The sequence below is a fragment of the Zonotrichia leucophrys genome, chromosome 19 (genome assembly GCF_028769735.1).
Source record: "Zonotrichia leucophrys gambelii isolate GWCS_2022_RI chromosome 19, RI_Zleu_2.0, whole genome shotgun sequence".
Classification (NCBI taxonomy): domain Eukaryota; kingdom Metazoa; phylum Chordata; class Aves; order Passeriformes; family Passerellidae; genus Zonotrichia; species Zonotrichia leucophrys.
This window is the reverse complement of record NC_088188.1, coordinates 9,297,376-9,323,611: the sequence shown is the minus strand read 5'-3', so window position 1 is coordinate 9,323,611 and position 26,236 is coordinate 9,297,376. Positions and strand designations below refer to the sequence as shown.

The window sequence follows — 26,236 nt, the reverse complement described above, 5'->3', positions numbered from 1 at the left end:
GATAGACGGGGACAGACGGAAACCCCCCGGTTTGCGCGGCCGCGGAGCGCAGGGCACGATCCGCCGGCTCTGCCCGTCGGGGCTCGCCCCTCCCGGGCCGGCAGGTGCGCGGAGGCACCGCGGGTGCGGCGGGAGCGGCACCGGGACGGACCTTCCGCGGGTGCCGGGCTGGCCCCGCCGTGCCCGGGGCGAGCGCAGAGCCGGGACCGGCCCGCCGGGGCTGCGGGGACGCTGCGGGAGCGGCGGGGACCGGGAGCGCTGCCCGCAGGATGGAGGGAGCGGGGCGGAGCGGCACCGGCGGGCACGGGGAAAGGGTGACGGGAAAAGGATGACGGGGTAGGGATGATGGGGAAGGGATGACCTGGGCACGCCGGTGCCGTCCGGGATGGTGGCGGAGTGACCCGGGCGCGCCGGTGCTGTCGGGGATGGGGCCGCTGCTAGCGGTGGGCTTTAAATCCCCCCGTTCGCCCCGAGGCCGGTGGTGCCGTCGTGGAACCTCTACTTTTTGGTTCCTCAGCCGTTCCCCGTCCCCGTGCGGGGTTCGCGGCCCCGGAGGAAGGAGCGGGGCCGTTCCCCAGCCGTTCCCGTTCCCGTGCCGGTTCGCGGCCCTGGGCCGGGCGCAGGGCGCCCTCTGCTGGCGCCGCCGCGCAGCCCCGACGGGGCGGGCCCGGCCCCGCTCGGCCTCCCCGCGCTCCCGGTGCCGCGGGCGGGGAAGGGGCTCTGAACGCCCCCAGGATGTGAGGAGAGGTGTTGGGGGGTTATTCGGTGGGGGGAGAGGAGTTGATGCTTCTGTGGGTATTTCTGCTTGAGGGGAGCAGCAGGGTGGGAATGGTTTCTCCAAGAGGAGGGAAGAGTAGTGACTGAAGTTAGGATTGCAGAATTATTTTGGAATAAACATGCTCAGGATGAGCAGCAGTTTAATGGGCTGTATGTGTAGTGAGGGGGGACAACCTGTGCCAATGCAGGGGCTCCTCTGGCCCTTTTCCCCTAATCCATCCAGGCTGGATTTAGGTAAAGGTGGTTGGGAAAATCACAGTGGGGAGATGGTGCTGGTACTGCAGGACATGCTGGTGCAGCCCCACGATGGGTCCCTGCCATCCTGGGAGGTCAGGGACAGCCCTGTCACCCATCCTGGAATGGGGACCAAGCACTGGTGCCAGCAGGACATCCCAACCTGCCCACGGAGCACAAAGCTGCCTTTCAATGCGGATGGGAAAAGCGTTCTGTGGGTTATGATGGTGACCCTGAGGAACCGTGCCCAAAGGCAGGGAGCAGGGCCCGGGCCCCGCAGCCACGCTGTTCCAGCAGGAGCCAAGCTGCTCCCTGGCCTTCCCCAGGCTCTGAGCAGCCCCATTCAAGCAGCTCGATGAGCAGCTCCCGATTAGTCACGCACTGGGCTGGGATTTCTGCTCCTCAGCTGGGAAAAGGCGCTGGGAGGCCCCACAGGGGCACACCCAGCTCTGCACCCCATGGCCCTGCTGCTCTGCACCTGGCAAAGCCTGGCCTGGCCATGCCACTGTGCCCACTGTCCTGTCACAAAAACAAAGCTCTGGGTGTTCTGGAGCCGCTGTTTTCCCACCTAAACGCTGGTGCCGTGTCAGCAGAGCAGCGAGATCCTCACACACCGAAATCCTCACTAGGTTAGTGGTGAGTTCTGGATTTCTTCAGCTCGATGCACGAGGTGCTTGGCCGGGCACTAAAAATAGCAGAGCTGCCCCGAGGGCTCCGTGGGCCCGGCGGACAAAGCGCCTTGGCCGAGCTGCCGTGCAGCACAACAGCGCTGCTGGAAGGGCTCCATGGGCGGCTGTTTGTAAACAGGAACATGAGCTCATGCCAGAGCATCTCACAGCCCTGCAGAGGGGAATGCTGCCACGGCTCTCGTCCCTGGGCAGCCCAGGGGGGCTCTGCAGGACCCCCCGCCCCTCATCTGGGCTGCTGTGCTTGTGTGCTACCCCAGGGCCACTGAGCATTTTGGGTCATGGGCGTGGGGCAGAGTAACAGAACCAAAGAATGGTTGGGAGGAATCATAAACCCCATCTCGTTCCAAGCCCCTGCTGTGGGTAGGGACACTTTCTACTATTCCAGGTTGTTCCAAGCCCCATCTGACCTGGCCTTGGACACTCCCAGGGATGGAACAGCCACAGGTTCTCTGGGCAAGCTGTGCCAGGCCCTCACCACCCTCACAGGAAAGGATTTCCCACCAACATTTAATCTAAATCTCACCTCCTTTAGCCTAAAATCATCTCCCTTGCCTTGTCAGTGTAAAAAGTCGCTCTATATTTTTTATAAGCTCCCCTTTAATACTGAAAGTTGAAGAAGGGGTGAGGGTCTGAAACGATGCCATGGAGCTGGGCATGCCTGGTGCCCGCATCCAGCCCCACGCCAGGAGCTGCTCCCAGCCCAGGGCCTGGGGACACGGGATCCAATCCCCGATGGAACTTTCCAAGGAGCATCCGCCGCTCCCGCCCGTGCGAGCGCGGGGTGCGGCCGTCGGGGAAGGGGAGCCCGCACGGACGGACAGACAGACAGACGGACGGACGGAAAGGGCGGGTGGGCGGCAGCTCCCTGTGTCGGGCTGGCGCCGCGCTGCCTCCGCAGCCGCGACAGAGCGGAGCGGGCCCAGCCCCGGCCCCGGCTCCCAACGAGGGCCCCGCGGAGCGCAGGGGCCAGGGGGGCGCGGTCACGGCCCCGGAGCCCCAATTACCGGCGGGGCCGCCGCTCTGTCTGCGGCTCCCGATGGCGGATCAATGGACAATGGCAGCGGCGGGGCCCGCCGGGCTCTGCCCCCACCCGGCCCCGCTCCCGCTCCCGCTCCCGGCGGATCCTCGGCCCCATCCCGGCCCGGCATCCCCGCGCACCTGCGCTCTCGGGGCGGATGCGCGGCCGCACCTGCGGCCGGACGGGATTTATGGGGCGGTGGGGTGAGCTCTGGTGTGGAGTTCAGCTGCTTTTTGCTGGTCCTGCCTGCTCCAGGGCTGAGCCCCTGGACCCTCTGCCTGGATCCTTCCTCCGGGCTTCTTAGCCCCTCCATTCCTCCGGTTCTGCCCCGTTATCCCCGCCGGGGCACGGTCCTTGTCCCGGGCCGGGGCTGTGGGAAGGACGCACGTCCAGGCTGTTCCACAAGGTTCCCAGAGCCACTTTGATCCGTGTGGGTGTCTGGGGGGGGGAGGGGAGCGGGGGGTAAAAAATTATCAGTGCAAAAGCGGCTGTTTATTTTGATACGGAGCCGGTTCTTAGCCGCAGGCACCGTTTGCTCCGTCCTTGCTCCTCGGGCAGGGTGGGAAAGGGGAAAGGGGAGGCTCTCGGTTTATTCCGGTTGTTTACAGCGGCGGGTGATGCCGAGGCAGAGCCAGGTCCGTCTCCCCTCGGCGCCCGCCGGGGCCTTTTCCCAAGCCTTGCTCGGAGCCGGGAAGGGAGGAGGCTCAGCTCGGGACATCCGACGGGATGGAGCGGAGGAGAGGAGGCTCCGGCTGGGGGAGCCCCGCTGGCCCCTCCGGTGAATCCACAGCGCTCCCAGCCCGCGGCACGGGAACGGCACCGCTTGGTTGTGAGGTGGCAGAAAACCCCAAACCCAACCCAAACCTAAACCAACCCCAAACCCAATCCCGGGCTTTTCCTGGGATTCGCCCCAAACCCGGGCGGGGAATCCCGGCGCTGTCCCGGGTTTGGCCGCCAGGTGGCGCAGCGGCCTCGCGCCGAGGGGCGGCCCCGGGGGCGCGGCCGGGCCGGGGGTGCCCAAAGGGTCCCGATGGTCCCCAAAGGTCCCGGGGATCCCCAAAGGGTCCCAGAGGATCCCGGGGGTCCCCAGAGGGTCCCAAAGAGTTCTGGGGGGGTCCCCAAAGGGTCCCAGGGGTCTCCAAAGGGTCCTCAGAGGGTCTCCAAAGGGTCCCAGGGGTCTCCAAAGGGTCTTCAGGGGGTCCCGGGGTTCCTCAGGGGGTTCCCCAGAGGCAGCATCCTGTATGGGTGCCGCTTTCAGCGATCCCAGGGGTTTGGCTTCCTGCAGCCCGCAGGAATGGGGGGGTCTCTGGCAGGTACCCCCACGTTGGGCCCGCCCTCCTGTCCATCTGTCCCCTGCCACTTGCATGGCCGCCTTTCTGAGGTTCATGTGGGTATCTGATCACTTTTTCTGTTCATGTGTCCATGCTAGCAGCTGTCCAGCTGTCGGGGACCCGGCTGGACCATTCCCCAGCTTTTTGGGTTCTGCCACAAACCCACCTACCACCCCAGGAGTTGCTCCCTCCGTGTGCTCGTGGCTGCTCTGGGAAACCTGGAGGGACAGGGCTCTTTGTAGGGGACACAGCACAGGGGCTCTTCCTCCAGACCCTTCTTGTCCCCCTTGGTGAGCTCAGCCTTGCAGGGGATCTCTGCCAAGCCAGGAACCTCTTGGAATTTTGCATCCCCAGAGCCCCTCGGAATGCAGGGAGCGCTCACTCCGAGGTGCCTGAGCCCCCACAAGCAGCTTGCAGCAGCGATGCTCTGCGTTCTGCACGGAAGGTCTTGCACTGCCTGGGGAATTAATGGATGAAATCATGCAGGAAAGGCTGCTCCTCTCCCCCTGGCGCTGCTGTGAGCACAGGTACATCTGTCCTTTGCTTCCCATTGATTCCTGTAAATGGCCCTTGCCTCCAGCCCCGGGCCTGGCACGCTCGGTAATTCTTTGGAAATAAGATCTAATTAAAATGAGACAGCTCTGTCGAGGCACTACCTAATTGTCTTTGCAAAATGACCTTGTGGAGATCCTGGCTCGGCTCCCAGCACAAAGGTGTTGTCAGTGCAAAAATCCTGTGCGGCTGGAGGGGAATCAGCTAAAGACTTTTGGGAAATAATTCCCCAGGCTGGGAAACAATGATCTGGAGGAGACACTGCAGTGCTGCTGTCCCTGGGCCAGCTCGAGCTGTCCTCCCCTTCCAGGCCTTGGGGACACCCTCAAAATGGGTCAGTTCCATGTGGGGCTCAGCCAAGGCCATGCCAACAGGAATTCCTGGGGTTTGCCTGCACTCCTGGCTGCCCACAGCAGGGAAAAGGGGCAGAATTTGGTTGTTGAAGCCTCAAAGGCATCCAGGACCCTCAGTGACAGACTCAGATGTGCCCCCATCCCATGCCTGCTGTGTCCTGCTCACTCCAGAGACCCCACTGGGCACCGGGACCTGGCACCATGAGGATGCTGCATGGGAGGGTGTCACCAGCCCCCTTTGTTCCCATAGAGCTCCTCATTTTGGGACAGTTTTGGGGCATTTTTGGGACATTTTTGGGACCAGACCTCTCCTGTTGTGCCGCAAGCAGGAGAGCAGCCATCCTCCACGAGAGGGAGCGTTTGCAGGGGTTTTGGTTCCAGCCGGGCTGTTTTGGCTTTCTCCCGTTGTTTTAAAGCACAGCCCATCCCTGTGGCTGTCTGAGCCCTCTGCCTGCATGGAATTCCCGTTTTCCTGGCGTGGGGGAACGCTGGGCAGAGGGGATGCTCTGCTCCCTCCCTGGCTGGGTTGGGTGTCCTGTCCCATGTGAACAGGAGGATGCTTTCCTCCTTTTGGGGTCATCAAAAAGGAGAATTCCTTCTTACTGGGGTGCCTGGGGAGGGTTGGGCCTGGTCTTGGTCAAGTGTGGGGCAGGGCAGGAGCAGCCAAGCCAGCCCTGAACCATGGGGAGCCCTGGGTTGGGCCTGACCAGGTCCCCAGGCAGGGATGGCTGGAGGGACCCTGACCCTGGGAGAGCCCATTGGGGCTCCTTGTGGCACAAAATGGCTTTGGCAGCTCAGCTGTGGCCTGGGGTGGTCTGTGGGACCCCATTTCAGGACTGAGGGGATCCCACCCTCCCCAGTCTCACTGCTCCCCTCTTTGAGTCACTCTGAGACCCCCCCCCAACGCTTGTGATCATTCTGGAACAGGAACAGAATGTTTATAATTTCCCAAGTGACTGCAGCAAACCCAAGGCCAAATCTCCCACCTCTGGGGGCACAGGATCATGTCCGGGTGCCTTGGTGGCCACACGAGCTGTGGGTGGTTTGGATGCACAATCCAGCCCAAGGCCTGCATGGGAACGTGGTCCAGGCTGCCCCTGCCCTCCCTGGAGCCTGGGAGAGCCCAGACTGCCCTATCTGCAAACTGCAGAGCAGATTATCAGCCAGCACATCTGAGATTAAAGCCCCCTCTTCATGTCTGGCTCCCCCAGAGCCGGGGCTGAGCTCGGTGCAGACTCTTTGGCACCAGGGGCTGATTGCTGGGGTAACCTCTGGCTTGGCTGGGAGAGGAGAGGAAGGCTCAGACAAGCTCCAACCAAGGGAAGGAACAAAGGAAAAGAGAAGGGAACACACAGCAACAACAGCAGCAGTTTATTCCAGCAGGGTGGTGGGAGGAAATTCAGGCCCCAGTTTGTGTGATCTGGGGCAGGGAGCGAGTGACTGGGAGGGTTTGTCCGGGTGTTCTTCTCCAACACCCACTTGGTACTGGGAATTCCTGATGGAGAACCCATTGAGAAGCCCAGGGGTGGTGGATTAGCTGCAGGAGGCAGAAAGGCCCCTGGGCTGCTCCTGCTTTGCTGTCCCTGCAGAGCTCCCAGCCCATGAATCCCAGAGCCTGGCGCTGTGCAGGGACAGCATCCTCAGCAAACAGGGGGAGATTTTTCCTGAGAGAGCACTGAGGGCTTTCCTTAGGAGAAATAGCAAAGATTTCTCTGTGTTCTCCCAGGCACAATGTGTGCCCAGCTGCTCTGAGCAAACCTCAGGCTTTGGAGGGTGCTCAGCCCAGAGCTGGGATAGTCCTGGCCAGGCAGGGTGGCTTAACAGGCTTAGAGCAGCGTAGTTCTTATAAACAATCACATGAATTAGCACAAATCTCATTAGATCCAGGCTTCTCCTGGCCTCCTGTGTTCCTAATGCCCCTCACAGGGGCTCTGTGCAGGCGACAAGCAATGAAATTCCTTCCAAGCCGTGGCATTCTGGGTTTGCTCTTCTCAGAGCCATTTCCATGACACTCCATGCACAGGAGAGCAGAAATCTGATAGGTAACAAGCCATTCAAGGTCCTTGGGTGCTTAAATCTGATAGGTAACAAGCCATTCAAGGTCCTTGGGTGTTTTAAACTTGATTTTAAAGTTTTGGCTGCTCTGTCAGAGCAATGATTCAGCTGATGATGCCCAGGGGTGTCTCCCCTGTTGAGCAACAGGCACAGGGTGATTTCTGTGCTCTGGTGTGCCCCAGACAGCTCTGCTTGGCCTTGGCTGCCTGGTGGCCTGGCACCGTGGGGAATGGGGATGTCTGGCCATGGTTTTATGGCATGTTCCATTGGGGTGTAGTGGAAGAGGTGGTCAGTGCTCAGGAATAGTAGATTTAGCCTGGGATGCTTTGGAGAAAGGAATTATTTTTCTCCTGTTGTTCTGTGCATGCCTGCTGAGTGCTGCCCACTCCTGGGCCATGCCACCCTCCTGTCCCCCATTTCTCCTCCCAAATCACTCCCAGAAGCAGCACAGGAGTTTCCCTTGCTCCAGAACCACAGCAGCACCTCAGCTGTGCTTCAGGACCAGGCTTGGGCTCCTGGGAGTCGGGGCAGGAAACAACACAGGACCTTTAATGATTAAAAAACAAAAAAGGTTTTTTACATCTGTGCTGAAAGAGATGTCATCTACATCTCTGTCTCCATCTCTGTTGCTGCTTCTCCTCCCGGCAGAGCAGAGATGTGAGCAGCAAAGGCCGGGACAGGCAGCAGAGCTTGAGAAAGCATCTCCCGGGGGACTCGGTCTGTGCCGGAGCAGGCCGGGATAAGCGAGCATGAGAAAAGCAGGCTTAGCCCTGCAGTCACCCTTCAGATGCGTTTCCGGCTGCTTTTCATCTCGCTCCGAGTTTAAAAGCCATCGCATCGCAGCCCGGCCGCTGCCGCCAGCCTCGGCAGCGCTTCAAAGCGGGGCTGTCTGTGCGGGGGGAGCCGTGTCCCCAGGGCACCTGCCGGCCCTGGGAGGGGACAGGGACAGGGCTGGGACACGGGCAGGAGCAGGAGCTGCCCCCCAGCATCCTCCCTGCCCCGGGAATTTGCTCCCTCCGTGTGTTCGTGGCTGCTCTGAAAAGCACGGAAGGACAGGGCTCTTTGTAGGGGACACAGCACAGGGGCTCTTCCTCCACCCCCTTCTTGTCCCCCTGGAGAGCTCAGCCTTGCAGTGGGATCTCTGCAAAGCCAGGAACTTTTTGGAGTTTTGCATCTCCTTTTAACATTCCCACTTTCCTAAATTTCCTCTTCTCCCCTGCAGCTCTGTGGATGAGCGCAGCCAGGGTGGTTGGTGGCACCACTGTCACATACCCGGTGTTGGGGGGACACAAGGGGGTCCCTCAGGGTGTGTTTGTGGGGTTTGGCACTTGGATCACCTGGAAACAACGGGGTCCAGCAGAGCTGGGGCTGTGCTGGCCATCGGGGTGGTGGCTGTGGCTGTCACAGCTCAGGGGTGCTGCTGGATCACCCCCATCACAGAGGGACCTGAGAGCCCACAAAAGGGTTCTCCTGCATCCAAAGAACAACTGGGAATGGGATCTGCTCCCTCCTGGATCATGCACAAGTGATTTCACCCCGGCTCTGGAGGCAACACCTGAATTCAGCTCCAGGACAGACAGCAGAGAGCAGAGGGGCCAAGAGGTGTCCAGAGCCCAGGATGAGCTGCAAACCTCCCTGATGGAAACGTGCTGCTCAATCCCTTCTCTCCTTGGCTTTTGTTTGTTTGCCAAGCCCCTGGATGTGATTGTCCATTTTCTCCCAGGGTTTTTGCCTCAGCAGGCCTGTAGGGAGAAGTGCACTCACTGCTCGGTGACAAAACGCGTTCTCGAGATGGAAAAAGCTCCTTTCAAGGAAAACATGACATTTCAATGGAAAAGTACCTTTGCATGCTGTTTCTAATTTTAAAGCTCTGCCTTGGAATGCTCCCATGGACTTTGAAATCAGAGCTGGCTCTTATGCTTTCCAGGTTTTATCCACCTTTCCCATATAATTTCAAATTGCTCCCTCTGTTAACGAGACAATTCTGCCTTGGTGGATTTTGCACAGACTGCTTCCAAAGCCCAGTTTCCCTTATCCCATCCCTTTTTTCTGTGTTTTCTTTCCCCCAGCTCTAGACTATAAATACCTTTAGGCCAGACTGTGGGAACTGCACAAAGCCCCGTACCTGGCTATGCCTCCTCAAAGGATGGATGAACGAATGTGATTCCCGGTACTGAAATTAACTCTTAAAGCCACATGCTACAAATTAATGCATCTGCTCATTCCCAAAGCATTTCATCTCCCTTAAAGCTGCTAGCATTAATTTCCCCCTGTTAATCTGACCTGTGCCATGAGGGAGGAATGCTGGTGGGCTTTTCCCCCTCTGTTCTGTTTGTCCTCCCCGAGCTTCACTTTTAAAATAGAGCAGGAAAACCATCCGTGAGCCAAGCGCTGCTGGAGCCAGCAGAGGGGAGGCGAGAGCAGAGATTCTGCCTTTCCCCGCCTCGCGGTAAACTTCGGGGGAAGGGAAAAATGGCTGCTGGGTTATTTCTGGTAATTTCCCACAATAAGAGCCTGATAACGGCAATTATCAATATCAATGGCAATCGATCATGGCAAACCAGCAGTGGCAGATGAGGCTGAGGGGCGGGCAGAGGCTGGTGGGGTTTTGACGTCCTTTATCCTTTCTAGAGCTGCATTTCATTTCCCCTTGCAATTCATTTCCCCTGGCATTCTTGCATTTCATATCCCCCAGCATTCTTGCATTTTCATTATCCCCCGCATTTCCCCCTTTGCATTTCCCCCCAGCATTTTTCCCCCAGCATTTTCCCCCAGCATTTTCCCCCTTTGCATTTCCCTCCTTCTATTCCCAGCATTATTTCTCCCAGCATTATTTCTCCCAGCATTATTTCCCCCTTTGCCTTTTCCCCCCAGCATTTCCCCCTTAGTCTTTCCCCCTTGCATTTCCCCGTCATTTCTCCCATCATTTCCCCCTTGCATTTCCCCAGCATTATTTATTTTCCCCAGCATTATTTATTTTCCCCAGCATTATTTATTTCCCCCTTGCATTCCCCTTCATTTCCCCTGCAGCATCACAGTGCAGCCCAGAGCCCCTCTGCCACCCCCTGCTCCCATCTCTCCCACAAGAGGGGTGGATTCAGCATTAAACCACAGCAGTGGTGCCCAAATTTCCCTGTGAGCTCCAATTTCCATCCTTCCATCCCTGTGGGCCTGGCACCCCTCTCCTTGGCACAGTTTCTGCCCTGTCCCACTCTCTGGGAGGGCAGGGAATATTTACATGGGAGATGCTATCGTGGTGCAGCTCAATCTGTGCCCTGAGGTGAGGCACAAACAGGTTCACTGCAACCAGGTCACTCCTTTCACAGGTTTAAGTGGGTTTCACTGTAAAATGAATTTATTTCAACAAAACCTTTTTTGATAAATTAAACCAGCGCCGCTCTGTATATAATTTCTATAAACAATCTTCTCTAATGTTTACCTAACCTGGGGTATGCAGAAACTCTTGCACGTTAAATATTAGATGAAAAGAGGCTATGAAACCTTTAAATCCATTAAATAATTACTTTTTTTTTTTTTTTTCAAAGCAAGAAAGCCAGGATACCATGGGAAAATACTGAGCTGAGGTTTTTCTGGCTTCTGCCAAGGGTGAAGGGAGACAAACCCCTGATGCTGCCATGGCTTTGTGGTGGTTTTTGTGTTTCCAGGGCTGTAGCATGAGGTTCCCTGGATTCAGAGGGTGCCAGCACCCATCCACACTCCCCCTGTGTAGCTGGTGATGTGAGGATTTACCTCCTGTGTGATATTTGCAGGGTCCTGGGAAGCTTGTTATTAATAATTTGTGAATTTACTGCACAGCATTTGTTAATTCATTAATTAAATTCATAAATTCATTAATTAAATTCATTAATTCATTAATTAAATCCATTAATTCATTAATTAAACACACCCCCCCAGCAGGTGCTGGCTGAGGGCCGTTGGGATTTGAGGAGCTGTGGTGGTTCAGGCTGTGCTGCCTCGTTTGCTGAGAGATTTGGATTTTTTTCCCTTGAGCACCCTGGAAAGATGGACCTGACCTCAGTGAGAACAAACTGTCCAGCTCATAAAAGAGAGCTGAGGTGAGTGAGAGATCTGCCTGCAGCAAGGCTAAAATTGGCCTGTTGGGATGGGGGGGTTTGGGTGAGTTTGGGTGAATTTGGGTGAATTTGTGCTGTTCTCCTCCAGGAAAAAGGAAGGTGGCAGTGCACTGCTCCTGTTCCTGCACAAAGCCTGGACACAGCATCACTTTTCCAGCTTTGCTCCTTGAATTCAGGTCAAATTGGCTCAAATCCTTGGGCTGGACCCCTGCAGGTAAAATCTCAATCCTAAGTGAAATCCTTGCTGATTTCTCATTAAGAATCACCAGCCCAGCTCCCAGAGGTTGTATGAAAATAGATGGAATGTGCTTTGCAATTAAATTAAATACAGATAAATTGAGTTGGAGGGAGGACAGCAGAAATGTTTCTGCTGAATAATTCAGTATTTAGAGATGCCTTCACTTTCTTGTCCTGCTCATTTCAGAGCCTTGAAGGAGGCTTGGGGCAGCCTGGGATGGTGGGAGGTGGAATGAGATGATCCTTGAGGTCCCTTCCAACACAAAACATCCTGGGATTTTGTGAAAGGAATGATACAAAACCCCACAGGAGGCAGGAATGAGATTGAGTAAATTCTGTGCAGAGTCCCACCTACCAGGGATGAGACCTGGGCAGGCTCCAAGTGTCCTTTGTCACTGTCCTGAGTGCAAATGCACAGAAACCCTTCCTGCTTTGGCCTGCAATGAGCTCATGTGTTACTTGAGGGTTTTATGGACACTGGGTTTGCAGGATCTGTCCAAAATATGTGTTAAAAATCAGCTTATCTTCCATATAAACCCTCAAAAATTCCAGTCTCTCCAAGATGTGCTTGGAAGTGATTTATTCTTTTTTGCTTTTGGTGTTTCTCTGCTGATTTTTCAGCATTATTTTTAACAACACTGTGTTCCCAGAGATGGCTTTTGGTGGATAACACAGTATTTATGGAGAAACCAACAGCTAAATCTGGTTATCATTGATGTTGCTTATAAAATACACATAGCAACCAAGATACTGACCATGGCAGCAAATTGAAAATATATTGAAAACATAAAGCATTCTTCCAATTTATTAGTAATATTAAAAATATATATATTTGGGCAGGATTTTTCTCCCCTTACCCTTGATAAAAAGAAAGATATAGAAGCTGTTGTGAGGAATTCTGTGGCAGTGTTGGTTCAGAGGCTGGCAGGGTGAGAGGTGTGCTGGGTTTTGTGGGATTTTGAGAGCAAACAGCCCATTTTGGACATGCTACGGTCAAAATTTAATTGCCCAAGGCCTTGTGGAGCTGCTGCCTCAGGGTTTGTGCTGATCCCCTGGTCCTGAGGGCTCCAGGGAGCAGTTTCAGGAGGGTTTGGTGGCTTTGGAGTGGTGGCATTAAAGCAGGTGACTTTCCGCTGCACTGCACAATTTGGGCACGTTGAGGAAGGGTTAACCCTGCCAACTGCTGGCTAAGTGTAAAAATATTAATAAGGCTGCTGCAGGTTGCCCTAAAATGGGAATTTATGGTGGCAGTCAAAGCTAATGTTTGGGATCAATGCAACATCCCTTCTCAGAATGAAAAAATAAATTAAACAGACCGTCATGCAGAGGGTATGTAACCAAATCAATCATGTTTATGGCATTTAATCAAAACTTGATTCAGTTAAATTTATTCCATATGATAGGCCTGTGCTCCCCAGGATGCACACCTTGCTGGGGAGGCTCAGCCAGCCCTGTGCTGCTCACCCTGTGGCACTGCAATTAATGGGATTAAGGGCATTTATTTGTAGGATGCTCTGAGCAGAGGCTGGGGGGTGTCTGTGCACCCACAGAAATGATAAAATGAAATTATGAAAATGAAAACCCACGGGGCTTTGCTGTGGATAAATAATGGGTGTTTAGTGGCAAATACCCCAGTGACAAATATTTCAGGGCCCTGTCTGCTCTCTGCTGGCTGTGTCTGGAGGGTGAGGTGGTGCACAGCCTCATGGTGGGACAAAACCTGCCCCAAAGCCAGGTGGGGCTGAGGGATGCAGCTGAAATCACACTCACTGAATCCATCCATCCATCCATCCATCCATCCACCCATCCATCCATCCCATCCATCCATCCATCCATCCACCCATCCCATCCATCCATCCATCCATCCATCCATCCATCCACCACCCATCCATCCCACAGGCACCCCCAGGCTCTGTGTGCCCACCCTGCAGGGAGGATTTGATCCCACAGACCCTTCCCTCTCCTCCTGGAAGCTGAATATTAGAATTCTTCCTAGCTGCATGTATAATTCACTACATTAATCTTCCCTTAAAACCTGCTCCTTCCACAAAGCCCCTCTGTATTGATCCAACAAAGACAATTATATATTATGGGAGGGGAGGGAGAAAGAGCTGAAATATTTGAGATTGGCCCTTCTGGGGGATTTATTACGTGTCTGAACTACAGTGTCTGCCTATTTTTTATTCTAAGCCTCCCTGACAGGGGGTCATGTCTTCCTCCATACACTGTACAGTGCTGTGCACAGGGATGGGGCTCTATGAAATGCTCTGGGTGATTAATCACACCCTATAAACACACTTGTGGTGTGTTTGGAGGGGTGCACACGTGTGTGCATCAGCAAAGCCCAGCAACAGGTACTGCTGGTACCTGTCCAACAGCCCTGAGCTGCAGGGCCTGGCTGTGGGTGCAGGGTGTTCATCTGGAGACCTTCCTGAGCTGGATTTGTTCTGGTTCCCTGTTTTTCCCAGCCCAGTTGGTTTCAGTGGTTTCCTGAGCACGATGCAGAGCTGGGGCATGTCCCAAAGGTGATGCAGAGCACAGCTCTGGGGGATTTTCTGGAAATTTCCTGCATGGGAATTCCTCTGGTCATGGACATCCAGGCTGTGAGGATGCCCTTTAGGACAAGGATTATATTCCCTCTCCATCCACACCCCAAAATCAGGAGGCAAAGCAGGCAAGCTGAGCACCTCGTGAGTCAGGGAATGAGGAAATAATGAATGAGCAGGATGGGCTGTTTGTAAATGTGGGTGAGATTAATGAGCAAAGGCTTCTCCACGGCACAGAAGGCATGAAATCAATCCCCACTCCCAGAATAATGAGGGAATCAATAGGATTACGAGGTTAAGGCTGGAGTAAACCTGAATGACAGCTGCAAAATAAATTTTATTTGGAGGACGTGGCTGGGGTTAAATGAAATGTAATAAATAATGTGAAGCATTTAAGGGGTGGGGAAATGGCCCAGAGATGTAAGGAAGAACAGAAGGCCCTACAGTTGCTAAATCTGCCCAGTTTATACCCACAGGTATAAACTGGGCGGTGATGAGTGTGACACACGCCCTGCCAGGTCATCATTGTCCCCTCTCCCCTCATTGTGCAGGGCAGAGGGTGGCAGTGGTGCCACAGGACCTGGGGTGCAGCAGGGACATCAAAGCAGGACAGGGATGTGATTCTGTGAGCTGCAACCTGGGGTGCATTTAGAGTTCACCTGGTGTGAGCTGCAGGTTTGTGCGTCCCTTTTCCCAGCTATAAAAACCCAACCCTGCCTCTGTCCCATTTCCCACAGAATTCCTGGAGCTGCTGCATGGCACAGAGCCTGCCCAAAGCAAGGCTCACACCCACCCACCCCATGCACAGATCCTCTGCTGTGTCCCTGCAGGCACAGGGACCTTCCTGGGTGCAAGAGCTGAAGGTTTTTTCACTTTTCCCCTTGGTGGGAATGTCTCCTCCTGCTCTGTGCTCCTGGTGTCCTGCTGGCCTTGGCTTTGGGGATAAATCTGGGCAGCGTGGGGTCACTGTGTGGGGTTTGCCCTGTGCAGGAGGTGTCCCTGTGTGTCCTGTCCCTGCTGTGTGTCCTGTCTCTGCTGTGTCCTGACCCCACTGTCTGTCCATGGCACTGCTGTGTGTCCTGACCCTCCTGTGTGTCCATGGCACCGCTGGTGGCACCAGCACGGGCTGTCGGTGGCACCAGCAGTGCCTGCATGCTCAGGTGGGTCCCCAGCTGCCCTGTGTGTGTCCCTGCAGCCCCACCTGCCTCCCACATGAGACCTTTCCTCAGCAGGATGCAGAAAAATGCCTTTGAGTTGCCTTTTAATAGCTCCTGTAAATCTTGTTTTATGCTAAAGACACGTTTATTGTTGTCAGAAAGGAGGAAGAGCTGGTGAATCCCTGACTGGCCCCAAACCAACCCGGGAAGAGCAGAGGGAGAAGGTTGAGGGACACAGTTATTCCTCATCATCTGGGGACACAGCAATGACACCAGGTAAAATCCATGGGGTGCAGGTCCCCGTGGCTGGGATGGGCTCAGGGAATCCTGACTGCAGCACCTGGAGCTTGGATCAGGCTCAGGAACCAGGCTGGGGATATCCTATCCAAGAACCCAGGTGCTCACTTTCCTCCAGCACCTTCCATGCCATAAGAAACCATACAGGGCGTGTATATTTTTCTTTTTCATGTTTTTATTTAATATTTTTAAAGCATTGCACAGGCAACCTCAATCCCAAATCCCAGCCCAGAGGTCAGTGGAGAATTGGCCCTGCACCTGCAATCTGAAACCAGCTCTGCCTGGCTGGAGAGCTTCATGCTGAGCCACTAATGAAGGGTTCAGGGGGTTGTTTTTCTTTTCTATTTTATTTTGAGACTCTGTTTTGAAGCACACGGCCAAGAGTGGGAATTTCACAGGGTAAACAGAAAAGCTGCTCTGAAGTTATTTATTGGTTCTGTTTTCCAGCACGTGGACTAGTATTGATTTATTTTGCAGTGTCTCCAGAGGCTTCTTCAAGGTTAAAATGTAGACATTGCATGTCTCAATACTGGCAGGAAAACACATTTGGCTCCTTTAATTGGAAAAACATACTCCTTTTGTCACCCTGAGGCCAAGGCTCTGCCACAGCAGCACAAGGAGGGCAGGGAATGCTCACAAGTGTGAGATGCTCTGCTTCACACTTGCTGTGGGAGCACAAAGGTCCCAGAACCAGCTCTGGGGTCCCACCAGGCCCAGAGAGCAATTCCTGGAGGGAAGGTGGGCCAGCAGCCATCCCAGGTGGGGCAGCTGGGGCTGAGCCTCCTGCTGACCAAACTTGGGCTGTTTACAGGAGCCACCATGGCCAGGCTCCATCCCAGCTTCAGTTTTGCCTCTTTGAGCTGCTCCCAAAGGGCACCAGGGGCTGAGCAGGCTGCCACAGCCCTCTGGGGACAACGCTGGTCCCAGCAGGGATGACAGGGACCCATCCCAAGTGGAGATGCTCCACACCAAAAGAGACTCCCACATGCCAACCTCAGACTCCATTTCCCTGTTTTCTGTCCATGCATTTGCAACCATCATTCAGCTGGGAAATGAATTCTCCATCCCTAAGAAGTACTTGCGCCCTCAAAGCCATTTCCAGCCTCTGTGCAGCTCGTTCCCCTTTCTTTGGCAGGTTAATGAAGGAGGCAGTGGCAGGGTGGCTCACAGGATCCCCTTCCCGTCCTTCCCGGGCCGGCAGCGACTGCGGGCAGCCAGGAACGGAGGTGGGGAGCTCTGCTGGGAAGGTACGAGCTGAGGTTTAGAAATCATGATGTGTGAATTGAAATGGGAAGCAACGGATCTCGGGAATCACCGCAACTGCTACAAGGTGTTCCTGAAGCTGTCAGCAAGCCATCTGCCCGCTCGCCCTGGGTAAACAGCGGCTCCAGCCAGCGCTGCTCGGCGCTCCGGGGCGCGCAGGGGGTGCCATGGGGTGAAACCCTGCAGGGCAGGGTGGCACAGGGGGCACAGGGGCTGCGGGAGGAGGGAGCGAGCGGCGCTGCCTCGCTGGGGCTCTGGAGCGGAGCCGCTCGCTCCTCGTAACTCACGGCCGAGACACCGCCGTGGGGAGCCCGCCCGGGGCCCCGGCAGCAATTTATGGCTCCGGGGGAAGCACGGCAGCGGCTCCGGGAGCGGGGCAGCGCGGGAGGAGAGCGCCGGGGTCAGGAGCTGCGCCAGCATCTCTCGCTCCGCTCCCGGGGCACGGCGGAGGCAGAGGGAGAAATGGAAATTCTGCCCTGCTCATGGCACTCGGCATGGCACAGCTCCTGGCACACGGCATGGCACGGCTCATGGCACTCGGCATGGCACAGCTCCTGGCACAGCCCCTGGCACTCCGCATGGCACAGCTCCTGGCACGCGGCATGGCACATGGCATGGCACAGCTGCTGGCACACGGCATGGCACAGCTCCTGGCACAGCCCCTGGCACTCTGCACGGCATAGCTCCTGGCATAGCCCTTGCCACACGGCATGGCAACAGCTCCTGGCATAGCCCATGGCACAGCCCCTGGCACAGCTCCTGGCCCTCGGCATGACCCAGCTCCTGACCCAGCTCCTGGCACAGCTCCTATCACAGCTTATGTCACGCAGCATGGCACAACTCCTGGCACACGGCATGGCACAGCTCCTGGCACAGTTCCTGGCACAGCTTGGGCATAGCGGGGATGTCACCCCCTTCCCATGTGGACATGGGGACACCTACGTGCGCCCTGTGAGCTGGCACAGGGGCCACGTGGAAGCGGCCCCGGGCTCGCAGCCCCGGCACAGAGAGGCATGTGGCCCTGATTGGAACAAGCTGGGTGACCCGGGATGACACGGGTGCGTCAGTGCAGCCCCAGCAGCGCCCCCATCGCTGCCAGCCCCGAGGGTGGGAGCAGGAGGAAGGGTCTGTGGGTGAGGCAGACCACGGGAGAGGGTCTGAGGGGCTTCTCGTGGCTCCTCACGGGGTTGGAGGGCAGCTCTGGCCTGTGCTGCCAGCCCTGTGCTTGCTGTGTGCTCCAAAACTGTAAATCATGCTGTGCCTCAGTTTCCCCTCTGTGCAGGGGACAGTGGTGCCCTTGTCCCCGGCTGCCCAGAGAAATGGGCTGAGCTTTGGTAAATTCTGGGGCTGAGTGAGCCGAGAAAAGCAAAATTGGGAAATTATTTTTGCAAAACCGGTGCCAAGGTCCATCAGTGCCGTGCAGGGAGGAGTGTGGAGGGTCCCAAATTCAGAGCTGAGCCCCCTTGTCAAGGATGCTGGTCCATGTTAGCCTGAGTCCCCCTGCAGTGCCAGCCAGCACTCTCAGCCTTCCCCCTCACCCACAATTCAAAATAAATACAGAGAGTGAACATGACCTTGAATGTATAGTCTAAAGCTTTTAAAACTCTCCTCTAATTCTTTTAACTTCCCGCACATCTATCCTCTGCACCAGCCTCCTCATTTCTCTTTCCCTACAGTAAACTTATACCCTCTCTAAAGTGCCCAGGGAAGACGCTGCAGATGAAATGTTGCTTTAGCTTAATTTCCTATTCCTAACATCTGCTTTAATTAATGTCATTTGCTTTGATTTGCTGCCAGCATGCCAGTGCGGCACTTCCTTCGTTTCGCAACCTCGACCATAACCTTGTGGGAATGAGGATCAGGTGTTCCCGGCTGATCTCATCTGGTTCAGGGCATTTATCTCCAGCTCTGAGGCTTTTCTGCACTTTGTCGGTGGCACCAGCACAGAGGCAAAACCACAGCGTTCTCCTTGTGGTGAGAATGTGCTGTAGATGGAGGGTGCTGCTATGGAAAGCACTGAGCAGCATTTCTTACTCAGATTTTTTACACTTTTTAGGTTCAAATTGGAGCAGGGATGTGGCAAAGCAGGAGAGAGGGGATGGAGCCCTTCCCCATCTCCTGATTTCTGTGTCAGGATCAGAGAGGACCATCCTGCTGCTGGCTCTGTCCCCACAGTCCCTGAGGCTCCATGGCCAAGGTGATTCCTCAGGTTGATATTCCCAACCCAGGCAAGAATTTCCAGCCATTTACCAGCATGGAGATGGATGAACATCATGTGGCAGAGGTGGGGAATGATCTTGAGGATGTCCCAAAGCAGCCAGACCAGCCCCTTGAGCAGCTGGCAGACCTGCAGCAGCCTCACCACCTGGTGATCCCAGCGTGGATCCCTCTCCTCTGGAGGTGGAGCAGTGTTGGGGTTTGGGCAGAGCCCATTTTGCTCCCCTCCCTGCCTGGCTGCCAGGTCAGAGCAGGGAATGGCAGGGTCAGAAGCACCTGAACTCTGTAGCTGTGGTTGTGCTGAAGTTCAGTGGTGCAAACTTTCTCTGCTGTCCCCACTGCTCCTGCTTCTCCCCCAATTTCACCCTGTTGTTTATGACAGGTGCAGACTGATCCTGAGGATCATGAAATCCCTTTTCCATCCCTCTCTCTGTTCCCACTGCATGGTGAGATGCTTGTGCCCTTCCTCCAGCAGGAGCTGCCTCGTCCTCTCTGCACCACCAGGTCAGTGCTCTGAGCTGTTGTGTGAGAAAAAATTCCTAATTTGAGGGATCTTTTTCCTTCCCTTCTGATGCAGCCAGCAGAAAAGCAGAACCCAAGCTGAAAAGCACCAGCAAGTTCCCCACAACTTTTTGTAACTGCTTTGCTTGAGAAGCTCCTCGCACAGTGGAGCCTGGAGGAAATTTTAGCAATTGTCTGTTCTGGCCCCAAATCACTGGCACTTGTATACAGCAGGCCTGAAATGGCCCCTCTCCCAGACAGCTCCTTAAGCAAGGTTTTCCTGTCTCTTTATTTAATGAATCTCAGCCATCCTTTCTCTCCTTGCTGGAGCCAGGGGCAGATGCTGCTCCAGCATTTCATCCCTCCCCTCTCTCCAGCTTCCCTCGTTCTATCTGCAGCAAATTTGGGGTCCCACAGCAAGTCATGTCCCAGGAGGAGGAAATTCCCAGCTTCTGGGCCCCATCCCAGTTGGCTGTCCTTTCCCTTCCTGTTTGCTTCTGTTGAGAACCTTCCCCAGGAATGGCAATGTGGGGCCTTTTTGCAGTTCTGGTCCCTTTACTGGGAGGACAACAGCACCCCTAAGGCTGAGGCCTGTTTGCAGAGCAAACCCACTCCCTGGGTTTGGGAGAGAGGACAATCCCCAAAATGGAGAAGAGCATTTGTTCCAGGCCTGGCCCTGTCCCCAAGGAATGTGTTCCGTGTCAGTGTCCGGGAGTGGGACAGAGCCATGGGAGGGATGTGGCTGAGCAGGGAACAAGCTGCCACATCCAGGGGCTGGCTGGGGATGTGTGCTGCCCTTGAAGCAAAGCCCTTCCCCAGGGTGGCCTCCTGCTCCCCACACCCCCAAACTCCCTTCCTCTCTGCCCTCATCTCCCTCTCACCTCTCCTTCCTCCACCCCCTTGTGATGCCTCCTCCTCCCAGCAGCTCCACATCCAGATGGGTGTTTGTGCCTCTACTCCAGCCTCTCCACTCCAGCTCCTGCTGCTCCCTGCTCCCCTCTGCCCTTTGAAATCCCAGTTGCCTCCCCATCTCTGAAACCTCACAGCCCTAAAGCTGCCCTGGCTGATTTAGCCAGGACTGATCCCTGGGAGGGTGATTGCTCTCTGGCAAGGGTTTAATCCCCCAGGGCCCCTGTTTGCTCCTGGCTCAGTGTTTTCTGTTCCCTCCCCAGAGCTGCAGTGCTGAGCCCTGCTTTGACCCTCTGCCACGCTGTGGGTCCAGCCCTGGATGAGGAGAAAGAGGAAAGGTTCCCTGTGGGCAGCACCGTGGGGTAAGGGACAGGCCAAAGGAGCAGCAGGCCCTGGTGGCTGTGAGGGATTGCTGTGCTGCCTTGCTCAGGCTGTGGTCAGGGGTTCTGGCCCCTGAGGGGGCTCTGATGGTTGAACAGGATTGTTTGGCCCCCCTGGCTCTGGTTGCTCTGTCACCGTGCCACACTGGGGGCTTGGACAGCGTCTGTGCCCAGCTCCAGGGCAGAGGCAGAGCTGGCAGCTGCCTGCCCTCATTCCTCACGCTGGGAATTTCTCACCCAGACCAGCATTTCCCTCTGTTTACCCTGGAGGACAGTGATTTCCCACAGCAATAACCTCCTCCTCATGCCCAGCACAAATTGAATAATCACTTTGGGCAGGACTCTGCCAGTCCCTCATCCCTGCACGGAGATGGATGGGTGATGCCAAGGACTCTGGGCAGAACCACAGCACGTTGCTCTGCCAGTGTGCTGGCCTGGATTTGCAATTCCTTAAGGCACTTTCTTGCTCTCCTCTTTTCTGCCTGCCTGTGGCAGTGACTCGCTGTGCTGTCCCTTGCTGGATTGATGTGCCTCTCTCCTTTTTGCCCACAGCCCCAGAGCAGCTTCACCAGGAGGTTCCACAACAAGGTGTCCTCCTCCCTGCAGGACCCTGAGCTGCCCTGGGGCTGCTGTCCCCTCTCCATGCCCACATCTGGCTGCCACCCTGACCCACAGCTGGGTCCCCTCTCTCCCAGGCTGCCCTCCAGGCCTCGGGATGGTGTGAGCACAGGCACTGACCTGCTCCGAGTGGCACAGCAGGGCTGGCACAGCCTGCTTGGCGCCCATCCTGTGCCCTGCTCGGACCCCACCCCAGAGCAGAGTTTGGTGGCTGCAGGAGCAGAGCTGGGGCTGCTGTGGCACTGCAAGCCAGGCTGCAGAGAAATCACCAGCTCTGAGCACTGGGCTTTGTTCTCCTTTTATTTTTTAAACCATCATTCCCACTCCAGCTCCATTTGCCTGCTCCCATCCTCCCATCCTCCAGCATGTTGTAGCTTTAGGGCTTTTTAAATCAAAGAAGTTATTGCAAAATAGATGGAGATTTTTCTTTTAATATATGTAAATTTTGAAGTTAAATCTGAGCTTTGGCTGGAAATACCACTGGGGACTATCTCAGTCTGACGCTCAGCAGGGCAGAGATCTCAGGACTGTTCATTCTTACAAAGACTTTGCCAAGCTCATGGCAAAATCTCTTCCTTCAAAATTGTGCAGTTGATTTGAAATGTTAGTTTTTTAGATGCTACTTCAAAAAATAATAAGTAAGCATATTCAAAAATAAAAACGTAGAGCATTTGGACAAAATTAGGGTTAGTTTTAAAAATTAAACCAACTCCACAATTGTTAGTTTTTATTTCTAAAATACTCAAGTTTTCAAAAAATATCTACATACACGAATATTCGTTCATAGTTTAATTATTTCTGGATACAGGTTTAACATTTCAAGGCTGCATCTTGCATAGCTTTGTTTGAAATCATGACGGGTGAGTACACTTGGTTAGCTGGGATAAATTTAAAAAAATCCCAGCGATAAAAATATAAAAAAATCCCCCCAAATATTTAAAAACAAATGGGAATATGGTTCTTCGTTTGATTTACCCGGATCCAGCGGAGCTTGGTGCGAGACTGAGCGGCACATTCGTTTACAACGTTTTAAAACATTCGTTAAAATATTTATTTAACAGTTTAAAACAAAGCCTTAGAGCCTACAAACGTGCCCAGGTCAGGGAAATACATGTGGATAATTGGGGGAACGATTTAGAAGCAGAGAATCACTCGCATTTCAAACCGTGCATATTTCCAATGCCCCCTTCGTGCATCTATTTTAGGCAGATGCTTAAGATTAAAGGGCTGCACGTCAGCCCGTATCTTACCCACGCTTCCTTGTCATCGTTTCTTTGCGATTAAATTTTGTGTTTTCCTTTCAGCCTAGGAGTGTTTGGTACCAGTCTCTTGGCAAAAGAGCCTGAGGAATGGAAGGGTAAAGAAATATGACCCAGCTGCTATGCACAATGAGGTTTGTAAGTCCTTGTATGGTATAAATAAGCATATTACACAGTTATTAGAAATTTGGCACTGTCGCTGTTTAGAAGCAAGGCTCTGATGCTGTGTAATTCCTCCCGAGTTCATGCATAACTCAGTATTAGCCTTCCATTCTTCCAGCCTTGTTACCGGCCAAATTCGGCAACTTTTTCTCAGTACTCATCCATTCAAACCCTTCTCAGCTCTGTAAACCGGTGAGTTTCCTCTCAAGTCAGTAAATCTGTGCCAGCCCACGCGGTCGAGGCTCGGTCCTGACTTTCCCCCCGCCTCGCACGAGGCTTAGAGCCGCCGCCGTCGGGTCCCGTCGGGTGCGGGCTCGGGACTCGCTGCTCCCCTCGTCTCCGTCGTGCTTGGCAGCTTTTCTCGGGGGGAAGAGAAGCAGGTTATCTTCGGGGCAAGAGGAGCCACGGAAAGGGGCAGCGGCTGGAAGGAAGAGCGCTGGAGCATCCCGCGGGACGGATCCCACTCGGGTTTCCCCGGCCCGCGGACTGAGTGTAACTTCGGAGAAAAGCGACAGCGAACTTTTATTAATCGCCGGTGTTCAGGGCCAAGGCATGAGCGAGCTCGGTGACAGTGATGAGTGGTTTGGAGCGCTGGTCCCTGAAAGCGGGGCTTATCCTCCCACTGCTCCCTTGGCTCGGCGTTGATGAGCCGTGAATAGGAGCCACCCTGCCGTCGGGGATCCGGCCGTTTATCTGCCGGGTGATGACAGTCGGGCTGGTTTCGCCTCGCCGTCAATTGCCGCAGCCTTCGGGAAGCGCACGGAGCTGCCGCAGCCGGGGGCTCCATCCGACGAGGCGGTTTCACCCCTGGGTGTTGGCCCCGTCCCCGTGCTCGGGGGATGAGGAAATCCGTGCGGTCCCCGAGGAACCGATCCCGGAGCCCGCTACGGGCAGGTGCTGCCCGGGCTCAGGGCACGGTGAGCCGAGCGCGGCCGGACTCAGCCGGGGCCGCACGGCGGGGAATGGGCCCGACCCCTCCGCTCCTGTATCCCCGTACGCACCGACGGGGAAATCAGGCCTGAGAGTCTTTGGATTTACTTTCATTAAATCCTCCCCACCTGGGATTGCCCCTCCGCCCCTTTTTTGTTGTTGTTCAAGGGGGAAAACTCTGCATTTAACGTCGGGAAGCTCAGGTAGCAGCCGGCGTTTCCCCTTGCCGCGATTGCGGCAGGACGGGCTGAGGGGAGACCCATCCAGACAAAGCCGAGCCCCCGGTCCCTCTGAGGCAGCCGAGTCACACCAAAATTCACCTCGCCGTGGAGCCCGGTCCTGCAGCCCACGGGGAGAGCCCGGTCCGCGGGTGGGAACCGGCAGCGGGACCGAGCGAGGGGCCGCGGGGCTGGGACACGGCCCGGAGCTCAGAGGCGGCTGCGGCCGCGGAACCAGCGGGAACCGAACCGAGCGGGGCAGGTCAGCGGCGGGAGCGGCGCTCCGGGAGCCCTGGCTGAGCTGGGCCTCTCGTTGCCCCTCACCCTTCGCCCCCTCTCAGTCCCCGCTCGGTCTCTGCTGCGGGGACAGGACGGCCGCGGGTCCCCTCTCGCCCCGGCCCCGTCAGGGCCCGCCGCGGCCCGGTCTCACCTTCTCACCTGCCCCATCCCGCTGGCTCCTGCGAGTTCCGCTCGCCTCACATCTCCCGGCCTGCTCGGGTACTTTTTTTTTTACCCCCTTTCCTTTTTTCTTTCTTTTTTTTTTTTTTTTTTTGGTAGGAGTGGGGAAAAGGTTCATTACGAGGTTGACCCCACTTTACTTTTTATTCTGCTCCTGTTCCCAATTTCGGCACCACGTGACGGTGGGAGTGAGTTCGGGTTTAAATTCACTTTCAAGAAAACCCCGATAAGACCCCTGCCCCTGCCGGCCCATGGCGGGGTCCCTGTGAGCCCGGCGCTGCGGCAGCGAGCGGCGCCTCGGCGCCCGCCCGGGACCCCCGGCTCGGGTAAGGCGATGAGCAGGGGCTCGGGGAGCACGGTGAAGCGCCGAGCCTGCTGCTGTCGCGACACAGCGCGGGGCACAGAGGTGGAGCTGTCGCGACAGGCCTTGTGTGTAGAGGGGTTAGGGCGGCCTAGGCGCGGTTCGGATGTGAGGGGCGGCTCGGCAGCGCTGCGGGGCTCTGTGTGTGTGGGACTTGGTAATCGCGACAGCCGAGCTGAAGTGGCCCTTTAAGTCGCGACAGCACTCGGGAACTCTCCCCCAAGGGTTCTCCTCCTGATTTGGGGGTTTAGTGGGGCTGTGGGAGCCCCGGGCAGGCGGTGCCGGTGCCGCTCGGTGAGGGAGCTCCAGCGGGGCGGTGTGAGCGGCCTCTTCCCTTGCCGCCCTCACCTCGGGGCGGCCTGGCCTGGCTTTGTTGTGGCCCCCAGGTCTTGCCTGCCTTGTGGAAAGGCTCGGGGCTCTCTGTCGCGACATGGAGAGGAGGGGGAGCCCTGTTCTCGTCCCCGGGCTCGCAAGGGAGGCAGGCAGCAGGCCGCCGGACATGGACGCTTTGGTTGCAGTGGAGGGGCAGGGAACCCCACGGGAGTTGTGGGCCCCTCCTGAGGCGGGACCCCTGCCCAGGCGTGATTTCGGCTCTTCCCCATCACCTCTCCCGGGCTATCCCGGCTCCCGCCGCGGGGTCCCGCCGAGCCGGGTGCCTTTCCAGTTGCGGCCTATGCCCTCCGCTGCAGCCTCGGCCTTGCCCGGCTCCACGGCGGGCAGTGGGGAGCCCCGGGACCGTCGGGGCTGTGAGGGGGTGGTGGTGCCGAGGATGTCCCCTCTCCCCGGGCTCCTCCCGGAGCAACGAGCGGCTCTGCTCGCAGCCAGGCCCGGCGCAGCGCCGAGGCAGGCCGGGGAAGGCCGCGACCGGCTCTGGTGCGCGGGAGCCGGGCGGCCGCTGCCCCCGCCGGTGCCCCCCGGTGCCGACCGTCGGGCGGGCGCGGGGCCGGGCCGGGCGGGCCGAGCCGGGCCGGGCGGAGCGGGCCAGAGTCGGTGTAAGGGGACGTGATTGACAGCGGCAACGTCAGCAACAGGAGGGGAAGGAAAAGGGAGGGGGGGGAGACAAAGAGGGAGGGAGTCGAAAGGCCCCAAACTGGATCTTTATGGAACATTTTCCGCCGAGATCAAGGGAAAGTGAATCCGCGCAGCGGGGGATGCTCCGCACGCCGCTGCCATCGGGGGCCGCGGAGCCGCTCCCGGCCTGAGCACCCCGCGGATGCCCTTCATGCCGCAGCCGCCCCCAGGCCAAGCCCGGAGCCCCCCGCTGCGCCTCCTGCCCCTCGGCCGGCCGTGTGAGTTCCCGGGGTGCGGGGGGAAGGACGGGAGGGAGCGAGGGGTCCAAGGGTGCGGGGCTCCCCGCAGCTCGCCGAGCCCCGGCCTGGGCGGGACACCGCCGCCAGCCTGCCCCGCTGCTCCCTGCTGCTTCCCGCTGCTCCCCGCCAGCCAACCTGCTCCCTACTTACCGGGAGCACAGTCCGGGCTGGAGCCTTGCCCTCGGGCTTCGCCGCGAACGCCTCCCTCCCACCTGTGCCCTCCCGGTCACCCGGCTCCGCTCTGCGGTTGGACACCGGGACACATCCGCGCCTCGGCTGGGGCTGTTCCGTCCCGACACCCCGAGCCGG

General features: G+C 56.6%; 1 protein-coding gene across 2 annotated transcripts in view; it reads left to right on the top strand.

Annotated features, from left to right (window-relative positions):
• Nucleotides 1-10,983: 10,983 nt before the first annotated feature.
• The window catches only part of TBX4 (T-box transcription factor 4), a 47,001-nt gene continuing 31,748 nt past the window's right edge, over nt 10,984-26,236 (top strand). Inside the window, exons 1-10 of one of the 2 annotated variants that reach the window (XM_064729200.1) lie at nt 10,984-11,085; nt 11,192-11,317; nt 15,202-15,319; nt 16,476-16,587; nt 18,401-18,577; nt 18,660-18,800; nt 19,203-19,324; nt 20,494-20,592; nt 22,533-22,621; nt 22,768-24,059. The gene's annotated coding sequence lies outside the window, so the exon portion shown is untranslated. Of the gene's footprint in view, nt 11,086-11,191; nt 11,318-15,201; nt 15,320-16,475; nt 16,588-18,400; nt 18,578-18,659; nt 18,801-18,826; nt 18,888-19,202; nt 19,325-20,493; nt 20,593-22,532; nt 22,622-22,767; nt 24,060-26,236 lie in introns of those variants that run through there. The other variant, XM_064729201.1, reaches the window with a different exon arrangement.